This window comes from Stegodyphus dumicola, chromosome 7, assembly GCF_044657685.1.
Source record: "Stegodyphus dumicola isolate Sdum_Otavi_A_Nest chromosome 7, ASM4465768v1".
Lineage (NCBI taxonomy): Eukaryota > Metazoa > Arthropoda > Arachnida > Araneae > Eresidae > Stegodyphus > Stegodyphus dumicola.
The window spans coordinates 59,587,860-59,606,702 of record NC_140774.1 but is presented as its reverse complement, the minus strand read 5'-3'; the positions used below and the strand labels follow the sequence as shown (position 1 = coordinate 59,606,702).

The following is an 18,843-nucleotide window of genomic DNA, read 5'->3' as shown; positions in this document are numbered from 1 at the left end:
TTTTACCTCATGTGAGGCCTACCTTTATCGCCAAAAAGGCGAGAAAGGAGTTGTTACCTATTTTGGTATTGTTTTTCAGTTACTCGCGAGTAAAACTAAAATTAATGTATAATAGGAATGTGTAAATACTTGAATATTGAAAAAGCATTGATAATCTTTGAGAAAGGTACCTTAAGAAAATTGTAAAAATTATTGTATAAAATTTTATTTAAAAGATTCTGGCAAGAAAGAAGTTTTAATCTGAAAGACTTTTGAAATGTAGAATTTCAATGCAGAAGAATTGGCACTTGCTTGGAAAAGAATAGAAGTTAACAATGTACTACTAATGTATGTTTTAAAATGCGTAAAATTAACGGCATGTTAATATGTCCTTATATACAATGTGAACTGTTATCTTAAAAGTTAAGAAATATTGTGATATGTTAAAAGTAAAAATATTAGAGTAATGCCAAAAATTTTAACTTATTCGTGTGACTGTAAAAAGAGCAAATTATTGTGAATATGTGATAAAGGTTGAATGAATGTAGTTAGGCTCTCTGACACTACACTTCAGAGTTAGCCACTTTTCAGAATTGTAGCTCAGGGTTTAGAGATGAATATAAGGTGTGTTCTGAGGTTTTGTTATGTTGAATTTTAAGACGTTAGTGCTTTGATTGCAGGCGGTAGTGTTGAACACTTGTACATAGACACGCTCGTGTTTGGTGTTTTTCTTTACAACACAAGTCAGAGAGCACGGGGAGATAATTAAATAACGTCATGAATGAAATAAGAATTTTAAAGGAGAAATATAAATATTCATGTTACTTGCCATTTGATTGTGTAACATTTCATTAAACTAGTTTTCCTTTCATAAGGAACCAGATTTCAACTAAGAAACTCCTGTTTATAGATGCAGTACAGATGAAAATACTTGTCCATAGAGATGATAATGTAAAAACGACTTTTTAATATCTAGTTTCTAGAGAGAAATGTTTGAAAAAGATTGGCCTCGCGTTAGATTCTAGAGCTAAAAGTTTTCAACAAGGTCGTTTTAGACCTCAGTTTCAAACTAATTAACTCTGGCGGATAGTATGTAAGGATCCTAAGTTTTACTAACGTTTTTGATGTCATTTAAAACGCTTAATTACAGGGCCGTAGTATAATACACAACCCCCCCCCAAACCCAGAAGTATAGCGATATACAATAGTGACGTGATCGAAGATTCTTTGGAAATAATCGTTGTCATCGAATGACATGCATATTCTATTTAAGTAATCGTAGTCATCGGCTTTAATATTCTTTGCAAATGATCTTTGTCATCAAATAATCATTGTAAAGAATCATTCTCATCGGATAATCATTGAAAATAATCATTGTCGTTACATAAAGGGGCATAGTAGCTGATGTATAAAGAATTGTACTCAAATTCTAATCAAAAGAATCGCATATGTATGCAATTTATCATATGATCATTATTTACAGCAATGATTCTTATATGTTTTCGACCTACGGCTCCTAATGACGCCGCGGAAAACTTGCGCAACAGTGACAAAAAGAATATTTAAAAGTACAATAAAAGCTTGAAAGATAGGGAAAATGTGTGAATTTATTTTCCTTTTATTTAAATGAAGCTTAATGTTTTTAAAGGAAATTGAATATTGTAAACAGGAGTCAGCAGTTTAAATATATGTGGGATTTTGCCTCTTTGTTTTTTTTTTTTTTTTTTCTTCGTAACATCATATCCTCCGGAACGGGGGGGGGAGATTTGAGTTTAGAAGGAGGTACCCTCGGATTTCAAAAATTCTTGGTAAAACTTTTCGACTATTGTTATCTTCCTACGACTATCACTCGAGATGTTATATAAAATTTCGGAAAGCGCTGGAGATCAAATTGCTTTATTTAGAAAAATGATGGCTCTTCTCACTCTCAAATCGTATTGTTTAAGAGAAATTTTTAATTTAAAAAAATATGAAATAAATAGTATTGCCAAACTCGAAACTTATTGTTATTATTTACGGTTATATTCTGAGTTGAAGAAAGCACGTGATTCCATATAACGTCACTGTATGTCGAAAAATATTTCGTTAATTTCAGTATTTTAAATGAATAGCTGCTTTTGGCAACTTTTATGTTTCACCTTTAGATACGTGACACGATATGCTATCGCTACGTTAATTCTTTTATTGAGATTTTGCAAATTTGTTATATTAAAATAAATTTAAATCATAACTTCAAATGTATTACCCCAAGTGTCAAAGTTCTTTGTTTCCTGACTTGGCAAGAAAAATTTATTTACGAATAGCTGGTTGCTTGGAAAGAATGAATACATTTTCTTCATAATGAAATGTTTCTATGCATTTTATGCTATTCTAATTTTATTTATAAAAATTTAATTTCTTTTATTGTATAGTTCCTTTCTGAGTAGAAGTTTAAACTTCTGTAGGTATTTAACATATTTTAGATGAATGTTACTTTACTACAGTTACATAATTTTTTTTTCAATTTACTAAAATGTCTGAACGCAAGAAGACAGCACAAATGTTACAGCGAGCTACATAAAAAATGAAGTAAAAAGCACTAGGAGACTCAGCAGGCAAGTAGAAGAAAACTTGCATGCTTCAAAAATGAATGAAGATACAACTAGAAACTCAGCAGGCAAGCATAGTGACAAGAAAGGTTACGCATTCAAGAAACTGAAGAAGAAACGAATAGGAGTTCCAGCAGACAAGCAACAACTCAAGAAACTTCGCTGGCTCAAACTGTATCAGAAACTAGTAGTAGACGCAAAAGACCTTCAGAAAACCAAGAATCACTGCGTGCTCCGGAAAGGTAAGCAGAAGCGAAACGGAGGCCCATTAGGAAAGCGGAACGTCAAAAGAATATGCGCGATGACGGGAAGAAGTCGCAAGTAAACGAAGGATGCAAGACTGTCCGCGTCATCGTCAGATTCGACAGGAAATACCAGAACAGCTCAAGAAGCTGCATAAACAACTCAAGACGCTGCAGATTACGGTCAATTTCGGTTCGAAGAGGCAGAGCTCATACGAGGAAACAAGCTTCGCATGAACACATCACGACATACACGTAGTACTCTTCACAATGCAGGAAGTTTACTTTGAGCAACACACTGTATACGTAGAGCTCGTAGACATATATAGTAAAGATTTTGCTTTGTCAACAGCCCTCTAGTAAAATGTATGAAGTTTATATTGACATCTCACAATACCTGAAAGAAATTTTTCTATTTACTTCTTCATTTACTATTTTCTTAAATTTCTTATCAGTAATCCTGTCTATATATTATAGATATCAAAATCAGAAAAAAATTAATTAATTATATTTAAATGTATCTAAGTGATGAATACTTCGCCCCTGTTCGTACCGAAACAACACGATGTAATTGTAGATACCTAGAAAGTAAAATGTATTCAGCAGGCTGTACAGCAAGCGACAACTATAAATGGTGATAACACAAGAATGTTATATAATGTTATATACTGGCAGAATTTTAAAAAAAGAACATATACATCACTGTTTTAAAAATACGAATTTTGCATCAAATTGCAAAACAAATATCTTAAAAGCTGCCTTTCCATGCATAAGAGTTCAGGATTCGGAAAATTATATTTTCGTAAACGGTTTAGCAAAAATAACAAAAATTATTGCCTTGAGAAATGGATAATCTTGGTATGAATACGAATTACGCCAAGACTACTCGTCAATGGTTGTTTTGATCACGCTTTAATGTATATATATAACCCTTAAAAAACGTAAAGTGAGTGAATCTACTATTCGAGTGTGTCTTTATATCTTGAGTATTTAAGAAATAAGAATTGCATTTATCTATCTCGAAAGAGCTAACGCTATTGCCCGAATAACAACGTTTATTTAACACTTGATATAACCAACTTCATATATATCTTGAAATAAAACATAAATTTCCTAATCAGATACTACCAATTGCAGAAAAAATACAAAAATAATGGAATTTCTAATAACACTACAAGTAACATACCGAGGAATAAATTGCGCTGCAAAACTGATGCAAACTACAATATGTAAACCACAAAATTTATGTACCGCTATAGAAATGCAATAGAATGAGAAATGAAACTGTGATGAGATTTATAATGAAAAATTTACCATAAACTATTAGTATATGATATAAGTAAATATATACTTTTAATACTATTCATTTAAATATGTTCAAACGTTCATAATATTCATTACTTACAAACGCTTCTTCATCCATCGAAGCATAGCACAAGCCATTCTCAATTCTGTGCTGGTGCACGTCAATAAAATAAGGATAAATCCAAATTTTTACAAAAAATCAATCGCCTTGACTCGTTTCTCAGAAAACGTATGTCTACAAATGCAGTATTAATATATCACATCAATATAATTCGGGATCATAAAATCACCAAACAACGCATTAAACGCAAAAAATCGCATTAAGGCAGAATGAAGAATTTTCACTCTTACAATGACTTTTACAACAATATATAATAGAATCGAATTTCTAAACTAAGTGTTCATTGTTACACCATATTTCATTCTTGGGGAACCTTTCATGGTTGTTCAGTAATTCTAACTGTTAACTGGTATAAAAAGAATTATGATTTCATATATATGCACAGACTTATATATGTATTATATTAACACGTATCTGTAGTAACATACATCATCTTATATTATATGTATTCGCATAATTCTAAATTAATTATACTAGTCAACATAATTTGTATATTGATAGCAGCACAGTTTTAAAATTATTTATTACTATCTGCTTGCTAACGATTATATAATTAAGTACAGTGGTTCCTCGACAAACGAGTTTAATATGTTTCGTAACCTTGCTCGTATCTCAAAGCAATTTTCCGCATTGAAAGTAATCGAAATGCCATTAATCCGTTCCAGCTCCCAAAACACGACCTCAGCTGTTTTTTTAAGTGTTTTTGAATAAGAAAAATGTAGTTTCTTATTCAAAAACAAGAAGAAACCTTTATTTATAAATAACAAATACATATTCTATAAAAACATAATTAAAAGAAAAAGTGCCTACGGAAGCGCTTAATTTTTGTCACTGGTCTTCGCTCTTTTTGTCATGATCTGCTCATTTTCACCCGCAGATCGTTTAAAAAAACTGTCCAAGGAGGTTTGTTTCTTCCTACCTGTCAAGGTATTGCGTAATCGAGTTAGGCAAGTTTCGTTGAACAACTCCGATTTAGGACTAGTTGCAACTTTTTCGCGGTGATTTTTATCCACGAACTCTACAACTTTATCCCACATTCTCAAGATCTGTTTTATATCTCTTGCAGGGATAACCTCCTCCATCTCTGGCTCCTCTTCAAAACTAATTTTTCGTTGAACCACCGTATGCTGCTGCAAATGCAGATCGTGTAACTCCTCGGTTGTCAGCTCCTGAGACTGTTCCTCTACGAGTTCGTTCACATCTCTCTCCTCCACCTCCAGACTCATGGATTTTCCCAGAGAAACAAGCTCCTCTACCACTGACACTTTGGGTTCCAATCCTTCGAATTCTCTTTCAGCTACAGCCTCAGGCCACAGCTTCTTCCATGCAGACGTTGTAACACCCAGCCAGGCCTGAACAATAATTCTTAGGCACATCACGATGTTAAAGTGGTTTTTCCAGAACTCTCGAATGGTAAGGTTTGTGTTCTCTGTCACCTCAAAGCAGCGGCGAAAAATGTGCTTGGTGTACAAATTCTTAAAATTAGAAATCTCCTGCTGATCCATGGGCTGCAGGATAGGAGTGGTGTTGGGTGGTAGGTAGGGAAATTTTATATACTTGAACTCTTCGAGTAAATCATCTTCGAGATTTGATGGGTGAGTAGGGGCATTGTCGAGGCCAACACCAGAACAGAACACCAGAATTATCCACTCCACAAAGAAGTTCATTCTGTCCCACGCCTTCGGATTTGCCCTCCACATATCTTCTTAAAATTATAACTGGCAGGTTTTCTTTTAAAATATTATATGACTTAAAGCCTCTGGGGTTTTCCGAATGGTATACTAACGGTGGCTTGATTTTACAGTCGCCATTCGCATTGACGCAAATTGCTAGATTTAATCTATCCTTAATGGGTTTGTGACCTGGCATCTTCTCCTCTGCCGTTATGTAAGTTCTATTCGGCATCCTTTTCCAGAAATGCCCTGTCTCGTCACAGTTGAGGACTTGCTGGGGGGATGTATCCTTTGGCTACTATCTGTTCGGAAAACATTTTGATGTAAACATCAGCTGCCTTTACATCCGGATTTGCTGCCTCACCATGCCTGACGACGGAGTGAAGGTCGGTCCTTTCCCTAAAGTTGTCAAACCAGCCCCGACTGGCTTTAAACGGGTCTTCCGATTCCACGTTTGTAGAAGTGTGTGGGATCTTCTTTAGAAAATAACCGTAAATCGCTCGTAAATAACTCGTAATAGTGCCTTCTCACAAAAGATGCTTTGTGTTAAGGTTCCTCCTTGAAGCTGCTTCTCTCTCACTCACACCATCAGTAGTTTCTCCATGTCTTGACGGAGAGAGGTCGGAGCTTAAAAATTATTGTAACGCCCTTAGTTGGCGTTATACTTTAGAACTCCTTTTTTTAATGTGACAATCATTATAAGCCATGTAGATTTTTCCTTGTGGCTTCATTTGTTTTCTCTTCCAAAATTTCGAACGTCCAACAGTTTTGTCAGTTTCGGGCTTTTGGTATGGAGAGTGAGAAAATGAGATAAGACCAGAATGAACTTCAGTTCTGAACTCTGCAGTTCAGCATAGAGTAAGGAGTATTGACAGATTTATGTTCGCTCTTTACGTGCGCTTTTCATCGTATTTTCTTCATCATTCTCAGCACTTTAAAGTGATAACTACTAGCAGTGTTCCTTTATATTTCGTATATTTTTGGAATTATATTTTTTACTCGTACTTTTCGAAAAACTGCAGAATTGTTTAGTGTTTTTTCGGGACAAATAAATTCTAACAAACTACCAGCTCTTCCGCATGCTTTACGAACCTTTATGCCAGGAACAATTTTGGGTGTTAGAAGTAGGACAGAATGCTAGTGACAAGAACAATTGAGGAGCATCTGAGGCAGCTTGTGACAGTCTTTGCTGCGTTCCAGGAAGATATAAAAGGAGAGGTTGATTCCTTTACAGAAGAGATAAATGCGTCCAACAAAAGAGGGAAAGGGGAAATAATACCAGTTCAAGGAAAGATGGAATCTATCCAAAATTGATACTTAAGCCTGTCAAGAAGAAATAAAAGACAACAGTAGAAGATTTTCGAGGATTTTGAAAGCAGAAATAACATGGTCGAAAGGAGAGTTAGAGAAACTGGAGAACTTGTTTCTGCTGTCAAACAGCAAATCAAAGAAAGAGTTAATGCTGTCAAACTACAAATCAAAGGAAGAGTTTCTGATGTCGAACAACAAATCGATGACAAAGTCTCTGCTGTTGTCGCCAAAGAATCTGACAGCTTTAACACATTCATAATGACAACTGGAGACGATTCTGATACCTTTAAATAGGTACCTATGTTTTCCGACCCATTTTGTCATGCTTTCCACGTGTGATGGAAAAAACATGTGACATATGTACAAGGCTCAGTTCTGTATAGCTCCAAATGGAAATGGGTAGGATTCCGAAGACAAACCTGTAATTTCGCAGCTTCTCTGAGAATAGAAGAAGACGATATCGGTCCCACTCTTCTAGAAACCCAGAGGCTAGATTTTGATGCTGTACCCGGTACGCGAAAGCTCTACTAAGAAGTGTTTAAAAGACTACAGAAGGCTGCAGTTAATATCTCGACAGCAGAAGCTCAACAAAATAATCCAGAAGCTCGCCATTGTTATGGAAATGCTCTCCCATCTCTCCTTTTTTGACTGCTCAACAGAAATACGTGAAGTACAATCCATGAAATACTTCCTCGGTGGCATACGGGAACCTGAGGTATAGAAACAATTGCGAATAGTGGATCTCAAGGATTTAAAAAATGCCTAGAGTGTACGCCATGAAAAACGTGGCAGTCCTTTCAGAAACTTGCACACACCATTGCCCAATCGGAACTACTCCAACCCAGAAGCTAGTGGACAAGTGACAGCTCGTCCAGGCAGTCTACCCACTTAAGTAAGTGTCTTAAGGCGGAACAGACGTCAGACGAAAGCGACCTTAGTATGCTAGAACTGCAGTGGTGATGAACACTTACGAAAGAACTGCAGAACACATTAGGACACAGAAGATAATGCTGCTAATCAGCAAGAAGTCACGAAAACAAATCGTGGATGTTGAGCGGAATTTGCCAGAGATTGCCAGATATTGAGAAGTCCCACATAAAATCCTTTCAGATTTCGGTTATGGTTGGTGGCAATAATGGACTTCTCAATCATGAGGCATAAAAATAGAGTTCCCTTAGTATAACAATCGATACATGAGTAATTTACCATCATCCAAAACCTCAAGTCGAGATGATAGAACCAGCATGAACAGAACTTTTCCTTCCAGGATTATAGCTGAAAACAGAAATTTCCGGTAAGGCATTATGAAATATGCTAAGAACGTTAAGAGCGCGAAATGAGTACTAATAATATGTTCTTTCGTTGAATTATCAAGGCCGTCATTCCTGTGACGGTTGAAACGTAAGTGCCAAAGCTAAAGTCATTGGGGAATGAGAAGTGGTTGCATCACGTTCTCCACTGAACTACGTTAAGGGGTCTCGTACACCTTAAAACCCTCAAAATCTCTGAATATGATCCTGTTGTAAGAATTGGGATAGCATATTTATTTTTAAAGCTATTACTTCCAGTTTTTTACAGCTGACTACATAGCACAGCTGAATTAGTAAGCAAATAGCTTGTGTTGCCACAAATGTTTTTATAATTTAATCTTCTTTGTGAGGTAATTTTTTATATGTTCACGTAATACTCCCACTTTGCGTGCACAATTTAAAACATTCTGTTATATATTTTAACTTCATAGTTAATATACAGCTTGTATAGCATCTAAAGACTACTGTGAACCAAAAATCTTAAGAAATTTATACAATGCATTTTAATAAAAAATTTTTAATATTTCCATGCGTAAAATTTTTGACTATTAAAATATTCAATATATTTTTTGGTTCAGTTAGATGATAATACTCATATAAAGAAGTCCATTAAATTTAAAGTGTGTACCAAGAACCGTTTTTAAAACATCATGCGCGCAACAGTGAAAATTTATGTTTTGAGATAATCAAGTTTTAATGTAAATATTTTTTTTAAATACTTCTCTTGTTATAAAATATATAAAATGCTTATGTTCTGAGAGATATTGTAATATTATATAATTTCCAATAGTTGGTATAAGCATAATTAATGTAAAATAAGCTGCCATCATCAAAGTATAACATATCAACTAAAAATGATTTGAAACTTCTACGCTATCAATAATACAACTAAATTTTTCTTACAAACTGGAACTTACTTATAGGCAAATGTTTCAGGTAAAGTTCTCTGTAATGTATTATTGTATATCAAACATATAAATCATTTAATAGTTCTTCCACAGAGTAACTTTAGCATACTCTAAATGCTATGTATACAACTGGGAAAAAATGCATTTTAAGAATATCGAGTTTTGTACAAATATTTCAGTATACAACTTTCTAATAATAAAGTGCATAGTATATTTATTTTCAAAATGATATATTTAAAATGTATAAATCCTAATAAATTGCATAAGCTTTTGTCAATATGAAACACATTAAAATTACCATACTATATAAAATACCATGACAGAATGATAGCCGTGTATTAAAATACGTGTAGCATATTTGAACAAATAATTTATTTTTACATAACCACATCAGTTAAGTACTTTCAAGCATTTAAGCATATGATATGTATCATATTATGCAACATTATTTAAACATAGGTGGGAAAAAAACCTTTAAGACTTATTTGAAATTGTATGCTAAACTGTTACATTCATCGAAGTATAACATATCGACTAAGAATGATAAAACTAAAACTTCCTTACAAATAAGAATTTACTTATAGACAAATGTCTTAGCCAAATGTCTTAGCTCAAGTTCTCTGTAATACATTACTGTATATCAAACATATAAAACATTTAATAGTTCTTCCACAATGTAACTTTAGCATACTTTAAATGCTATGTATACAACTGCGAAAAACCGTATTTTAAGAAATTTGAGTTTTAATGCCAATACTTCAGTATATAACTTTCTAATAATAAAGTGCATAGTATATTTATTTTCAAAATACATTTAAAAAGTATAAATCCTAATAAATTGCAGAAGCTTTTGTTAGTATGAAACACGTTAAATTTACTTTGCTATATACATTACCATGACAGAGTGATAGCCGTATATTAAAATACATGTAGCATATTTGCACAAAAATTTATTTTTACATAACCACTTTAGTTAAATAAACTCAAGCATTTAAGCATATGATATGTATTATATTGTATAATATACATATTATTTAACATGTGTGAAAAAATCTTTTACGACTTACTTCAAATTGTATGCTAAACTGCTAAAATTTTATTTACAAATTAAAACGCACCAGCACAATAAACATCCCCATCATTTTTATGGAGGCCTGCACTTCTGACATTTTTTGCTGCCTTTCAAGTTTACGCTGTTGTTTTGTTTCTGACAAGCCTTTCTTTTCTGCGTTATCTATTCTCTTGTTATCGATTTGTAAAAATCCTTCAATAGAAAACTTACTTCTAAAAAGCTGTAGCTCATTCATTACAGAATGTCTACCAACAGACCTTTCGTTAAAAGCAATCACTGCTTCATTTCCAGCAATTTGAACTATCCTACTACCAGCACGACATGTCTTTGTACAAAATTTCGAAATTAAGGAATTAAATGATTCATTATTATTTTGTGTTTTGCCGCCAAGGCAACGTCTCAATAACGAAGGTTGTGACAAATCTATAAAAACTGGCTTTATTGCCTCCATTACAGCGACTGGTTCAGAATTTATATGCTTATAATCAGCTTTATTTTGCTTAGCTATATTGTATTTGCACCATGTGGTTTCATTTGTAGGACAAACGTCATGAATCGGCTTTTCATCACTCGATATTTTCTGGTAGTAAATTGCCCAAATGGCTTTTCTGATATCACTAACAGACTCATTATATTCTCTAATCGCATTACCATAATACGAAGTTATTTCATTTATTAACTTATCTGTTAGTCTCCCTTTCCCAGACAGATTTTACCGTCATTTAATTTTACTTTTTTTCTTTCAAGTTTTAATTTGCGTAGCCATATTCCCATTCGTTTTTGAATATGTCCAACACACTCAAATTTTTCTATATTTAATGAACCATATGGTTTGGCGTCAGTTATACCTGCAAATGGTTTTGCATCACCTATGTAAGGATCTTAAGTTTAACTAACGTTTATTTTATTTTAAATCTTTACTATCACTTCTTATTTTCTACTTCCGGCCAGAATTAAAAGCGTTAACTTATTTATGCAAAATTTGTGTAGCGAACGCCGTTACTTAAGATGTGGCTTTTTGCCAAGCGAGAGAGAGGAAGGAGTTAGTCGAAGCAGGCCGCTTACCTTAGAAGTTTTACTCAGTTGCTGGTTGCCTTCCAGGCCAGAGGTTTAATCCTCGTGATAATTTTTAAACGTATATGTAGTGTTAACAGTTCTCTGTACTACATACGGCTTCCTGTTAATATAAGGCCAATCTTCCACGTTTATTATTCCAAAGTTAAGTTAGAGTTTAGTTAAATATTTTTATATTCTTACGTTTAGACCACAAGTAGTGGGTCTTTGTATTCCGAAGTACGGAAATTATTGTAAAGAGAGAAAAATAAAGTGTTTTGTATACCTTTCTTGTGTATCCTGTCTACTTCCCACAGTTATTGAACATAGCTTTAGTAAGCTCTCTGTTCCGAGTCAGGTCCTTGCATATACCCGAAGAAAGTAAGACGGAACATTGAACCTGAGAGTGGCGCCCAACGAAGAAGAATGACCATGGCCGAGTTTCAAGAAGAACCTGTGCTGCCTGCAGAAGCGGCTCAGAATCCAGAAATGCCAGCTGCCGCCCTGGAAAGATTTGGTTACATCGTCCAGACCATGTGCGCTTCGATGAAACGAGAAGCAACATTTAATGGAAACTCACCGGTAACCAGTTTTTTGGAAAAATTGGATGACCACTTCATGCTCTACCCCGTGCACGAATTTCAAAAAGTTACCTTAGCTACCAGCGCTTTGAGGGGCCAAGCGCTTAATTGGTTCAAATGTATAGGCAGAAGTCTCTTGGGTCAAGCAGGAAGTCCCACCTATACTTACGAGAATTTCAAGACTGCCCTAGTAAAAGCCTTCCCTGTCGTAAGGGATCGCGCGAAACTAGAAACGGAACTTTTCAGCATATATCAGCAAAGAATCGAAAATCTCTCAAGCTGTATTTTAAGAAAAATTCACGTCTTCAAAATCTTGTTAGGAAACCGTCCGGATCCTGAGATAATTCAAGTGATTTTGCCGAGGTTACTGCCCCAAGTGCAAGACTTTATTCAATTAAGAAATCCGACTACACTGGAAAAGTTATTTTATGCTAGCAATCCAGTTTGAAAGTAGAAGAACGGCGGACATTGAAAGAAGACGCCATTATCAACAGCGAAACCAATTTGGTGCGCCAAGACTACAGCAAACTGAAGCACACGGCTACGGAAGCAAAGCGAATCAGTGGGCAAGGAAACCCGAGCATTCAAAAACAGCCGGCGAACGTCCACAGTTCAATAGCAATCCAGGAAAAAAGTCTCAAGGCCAGTGGAAAAAGAAGAAAAGCACGGAAATGAAAAATAATTTAAACTAAAACGAATTTCTGCTGACGGGAGGGTGCGGAAATCCGAAGGCCACGAAAACCCCTCTTCCTTCAAGTTAAATACAGTAATGGTGAAAAATTTGACTCTTCCGAAGATTGAAGTGTTGGTGAATAATATCCCAGCCACCGCACTCCTGGATACAGGCGCGCAGTGTTCCTGTGTGGCAGAAGATTTTTTTAGGAAGTATTTTCGTAAATATCGTATATATAATTCGGATAATACGACAGTGTTAGCTGCGCAAGGAGAAAGATGTAAGTGTATAGGTAAATTACCGCTGTATGTCCGTATCAAGGACGAACAAGTAAAGGTTATGTTTTTCATAGTAAAGAATCTGCAAGCACATATTATCTTAGGAATAGATTTTCTTTCAGAGGCACAAGCAACGCTAGATTTTTAAGAAGCGTCCCTTAAGCTGACAATGAAACCAGTTCGTGAAGAAAAGGCTGAACCGCCGATATTAAACCTTGACCACCTGCCTAATGAAGAGCAACGAAGAATCCGACAAGTGGTAAGTGAATTTGCTTCGTTATTTAGTGATATTCCAGGATTTACTCAGGTTACTAACCATAGTATTGACACCGGAGATTCAATGCCAGTTCGCCACAAAGCATACCGGTATGATAAGAATAAGGAAAAAATTATAGAATGGCATATCACCGATAAGCTACGTAAAAAGATCATAACGCACATCTCAAGTAGTTATGCTAGCCCGGTGGTTTTATGTAAGAAAAATAATGACTATCCATTGACACATCCAAAAAGGTGGAGATTCGCAATTGACTACCGTAAATTAAACACCATAACTAAATATCCGGTATATCCGTTACCTATTATTGAAGAAATTCTAAGGAACATAACATCCACCAAATATATGACGACTTTAGACTTAACGACTGGTTATTTTCAAATAGGGGTTAGGCCTGAGGACGTGCCTAAGACTGCTTTTATAACCACGTCTGGCACTTATGCATTTCTGCGTATGCCATTTGGCCTTTCAGGGGCACCGGCAACATTTCAGCGATATATGGACATTGTGTTAAGGCCTGTTCATGGAAAGTCCACATTTATCTATTTAGAGGATATCATTATTACTAGTGATAATCTCGACCAACATGTACAGGATTTAAGACAGGTGTTTTCTTTATTAAATGAAGCCGGTCTAAAAGTTAATGTCGAAAAGTGCAAATTTGCAGCCCCTCAATTAAAATATTTAGGTTACAAAATATCTCAGAAAGGAATAGAGACAGACGAATCAAAAATAATCGCTGTACAAAAGTATCCGACTCCAAACACGGCGAAGAAGCTCTCTTCTTTTCTAGGACTTTGTTCATATTATAGGTCCTTTATAAAAGATTTTGCAGCTATTGCTGAACCATTGTTAAAATTAAAAAGGAAAAAGGCGAGATTCTAGTGGACGGCCGAAGCCAATAGTTCTTTCGAAAAACTAAAACAAGCATTAACGCAAGCCCCTCTGTTGAAAATTCCTGAAAAGGATGAGAATTTAGAAATTTCAGCGGATGCTTCGGATTATGCGGTAGGAGCGCTACTTTCGCAAAATCAGCAGCCCGTGGCATTTTTTAGCCGAACTTTAAATCAAACACAAAGAAATTATTCCGCGACCGAGAGAGAGGCACTTGCAGTTCTGTTAGTAGTGCAAAAGTTCCGAGTCTATTTTGGGAAGGCGCCAATAACAGTGTACACTGATCATGCGGCGGTAACTAGATTGTACTCAGGGAAAAACTTATCCCCAAGGTTAATAAGATGGGCACTCAAGCTACAAGAATATAATCTGGTAATCAAGCATACCCCCGGAAAGGAAAATATCGTAGCAGATGCCCTATCCAGAGTTAAAATAGATGAAGAAGGTAAAATACTGTAAAGGTGGCAATGCTCACAGCATGTAACTTACATTCCCGAGAAACTGTGATAACCGAACTGGGTAAGGATCCTGAATTTAAAAATATTTATGATTATTTAAAGGATCCTGAAAATTTTAGCCACCAAGATATTGTGGCGATAAGAAATAGGGCGGCCCATTACGAACTAATAGATGGTCTATTAATTTATACAAAAACTACGAATTCCAACAACGAATTTCGACCTGTTATCCCAGCTAGTCTTAGATTAAATATCCTGTAGGAGCTCCATGACAGCCCTTTAGCTTCTCATGCTGGTATTCGAAAACCTATCCAACGCGTACGCGAGGCAGTCTATTTTCCTGAACTGCAAAAGTTAACAAGGGCGTATGTCCAGTCCTGCTCAACATGTCAAGCAGTTAATTATATTAATTTCCGCCCGGCCGAGTTTCTAAATAGTAAAATCGGAATTTCCAAATGAAATAATTGGCATCGATTTATTGGGCCCTTTCCCAAAAAGTCAGTTAAATAAAAGTCGCTATCTCCTTGTTATGGTTGATCATTTTAGTAAGTGGACCGAAATTGTTCCCTTAAAACGAGCCTCCGCGAAATTAGTTACTGATTCTATTTTAAATAAATATATTTTAAAATACGGAGCGCCCCTAAAAGTTATATCGGATAATGGTCCTCAATTTGTAAGTAATGTATTTGAAGACATGTGCCAAAAACTGGGCATACGTCATTTAAAAATGGTCCCGTATCGGCCGCAATCAAATATAGCGGAACGGGTGAATAGAAATATAGTGAAAATTATCCGTAGTTATGTTAACAATTTTCATAAAAGCTGGGATAACTATGTCAATGAATTTGCTTTCGACCTTAGGACCGCAAAACATGATACAACGGGCAAAACTCCTGCTGAGTTATTTTTAGGCAGAAAGATTATAACGCCGTTAGATAAATTATTTTATGTGCAACAAAGAGCCCCAGAATTTAAAATGGGTGATATAGAAAAACTAATTAAAGAAGCAAAAAAGAATACTGAAGTAGCACAGAGAAAACAAAAGCTGTATTATGACTTGAAACGACGGGGAGTAACTTATAAAGTAGGGGATGAAGTGTTAAAAATTAAGCATTCACTTTCTTCAGCACCAGAAGATAAAACTGCCAAATTTTTTCCACGATTTGAAGGACCATATGTCATAGAAAAAATAACTCACGCTGTAGTAGTGTTAAAAGCCAGGAATGGTGAAACCTGCTCCGCAAACATTGATCAAATCAAACCCTACTATGATCGTAATAAAATGCAAATATTTACAGATCTTTTGCAGGATCCGGCACGGCAGACACGGCGGGCACAAGCTCCAGAGGTGGAACAACGACAAGTACAAGCCATTAAGAGGCAGGAGCAAGTGAAAGGAAAGTTTCCCCGCGGGAAAATTAAAGGTAACAAGAAAAACCGTCCAGAAAAGAGAGCTCACGAACACCCCCAGAATGAAGAAGGGAGAAGGACGACGTATGCAAAGAGAGCCAGAAGAAATGACGGCAACTATAATCCGGCTCTAAAACGGAAGATCTACTCATCCGACAGGACTCTCCGCAGCAAATGTCGCCGAACTGCGGAAGGGCCACCAGCGGGGGAGGAAAAGTTACAAGGAAAATTTGAACGGCCAGCAACGAGGTCCAAGCAGGAACGCGAAAGGATTCTCCCGGTTCCGCCAAGACCAGCTGCCATCAAACGGCCAAGACCACAGGCAGCGGCGAAAAAGAAGGTATTCAAGGGTGACCGAACTGGAGAAAAAAGAAAGCTTCTAGAGGAAGGCCCTGAAGGGCGAGCCCGCACAAGAAGGAGGATAAAACAAACGAGAATCTGCGCTACCTTCCAGGACTGGGCTCAGAAAAGAATGTCCGAATATAACAAAGATAAGTAAAATTTTATGTTACTTTGCAAACGTAAGTTAATCTTTCATTCTTACTGCAAGTGGCAGATTTCAAGAAGTTTTACGTCATGCGAGGTCTACCTTTATCGCCAAAAAGGCGAGAAATGAGTTGTTACCGATTTTGGTATTATGTTTTTCAATTACTCGCGCGTAAAACAAAAGTTGATGTATAATAGGAATATGTAAAGACTTAAGTATTGTAAAAGTTATTGTATAAATTTTATTCAAAACATTCTGGCAAGAAAGAAGTTTTAGTCTGAAAGACTTTTTGAAATGTAGTATTTCAATGTAGAAGAATTAGCACTTGATTTGAAAAGAATAGAAGTTAACAATGTACTACTAATGTATGTTTTCAAATGCGTAAAATTAACGGCATGTTAATATGTTCTTATATACAATGTGGACTGTTATTTTAAATGTTAAGAAATACTGTGATATGGTAAAAGTGAAAGTAATGTTAAAAATTTTTTTTATTCGTGTTACTGTAAAAAGACCAAATCATGGTGAATATGTGTTAAAGGTTGAATGAATGTTGTTAGGCTCTCTGACGCTACACTTCAGAGTTAGCCACTTTCAGAATAGTACCTCAGGGTTTAGAGTTGAAGTTAGGGTGTGTTACGAGGTCTTGGTATGTTGAATTTTTAACACGTTAGTGTTTTGATTGTAGGAGGAAGTGTTGAACACGTATACATAAACACATTCGTGTTTGGTGTTCTTTTACAACACATGTCAGAGAGCACGGGGAGAGATAATTAAAATAGTCATGAATGAAATAAGAATGTTAAGAGAAATATAAATATGCATGTTACTTGCCATTTCATTGTGTAACATTTCATTAAACTAGTTTTCCTTCCAGATCTCTGGAAGGAACCAGATTTGAATAAAAGCTCCTGTTTAGATGCAGTACAGATGAAAAATTGCGTGTCCTTGGAGCTGCTATTGTAAAAACAAATTTCTTTTTTTTTTTTTAATTTCTAGTTTCTAGTGAGAAATGTTTGTAAAAGATTGGCCTCGCGTTAGATTCTAGAGCTAAATGTTTTCAACAAGGTCGTTTTAGACCTCAGTTTAAAACTAATTAACACTGGCGGGAAGTATGTAAGGATCTTAAGTTTTACTAACGTTTATTTTATTTTAAATCTTTACTATCACTTCTTATTTTCTACTTCCGGCCAGAATTAAAAGCGTTAACTTATTTATGCAAAATTTGTCTGGCGAACTCCAAGTACTTAAGTTGTGGCTTTTTGCCAAGCGAGAGAGAGGATGGAGTTAGTCGAAGCAGGCCGCTTACCTTAGAAGTTTTACTCAGTTGCTGGTTGGCTTCCAGGCCAGAGGTTTAATCCTCGTGATAATTTTTAAACGTATTGTAGTGTTAACAGTTCTCTGTACTACATACGGCTTCCTGTTAATATAAGGCCAATCTTCCACGTTTATTATTCCAAAGTTAAGTTAGAGTTTAGTTTAATATTTTTATATTCTTACGTTTAGACCACAAGTAGTGGGTCTTTGTATTCCGAAGTACGGAAATTATTGTAAAGAGAGAAAAACAAAGGGTTTTGTATACCCTTCTTGTGTATCCTGTCTACTTCCCACAGTTATTGAACATAGATTTAGTAAGCTCTCTGTTCCGAGTCAGGTCCTTGCATGTTCCCGAAAAAAGTAAGACAGAACATTGAACCTGATACCGTCACCAATATAAGAAGTATATTTTACTTCTTATATTATTATTAATTAGTTTCTAGCAATAAGATGCTCTTCTATATGAATATAGGTTTCTACTTAATTAAATTTGGGACTGAAAACAAACAGATTAAAAATTTTTAAATAATTAACAGTCTTCTTTTAAATACATATATAGTAAGTGGTTCCCTTAAATTGAGAAAAGGATAGATGACACAGATGCAGTTCGTTTTGCAGTAAATTGTGTTTCCTGGTTTTGCTTTAAGCAATTAAGACAGACACTTATTTTTGCTACTTTGTGAATTAGATAAAAATATATAATTAACACAAATATTTCTAATTTGAATGAACATACATTCAAAGTAATTATTTATTAATTTTTTTTAAAAATTTTTAGATATTCAATCTTCAAGGTGCATTTAAACATTCAAAGCAATAAAAAAATATTTCTATTCTTAAGGCTATATAAAAAGTAGAAGTGCAGTAGAAATTGGTAAAAGCATTTACTGCTCTCTATATACTCTG

General features: G+C 35.3%; 2 protein-coding genes across 4 annotated transcripts in view; both read right to left on the bottom strand.

Moving 5' to 3' along the window:
- LOC146996201 (uncharacterized) overlaps positions 1-18,843 on the bottom strand; it is a 186,932-nt gene that overhangs the window by 16,722 nt on the left and 151,367 nt on the right. The gene's annotated exons all lie outside the window — the stretch shown is intronic.
- The window catches only part of LOC146996203 (uncharacterized), a 32,454-nt gene that overhangs the window by 7,353 nt on the left and 6,258 nt on the right, over positions 1-18,843 (bottom strand). The window lies entirely within an intron of this gene.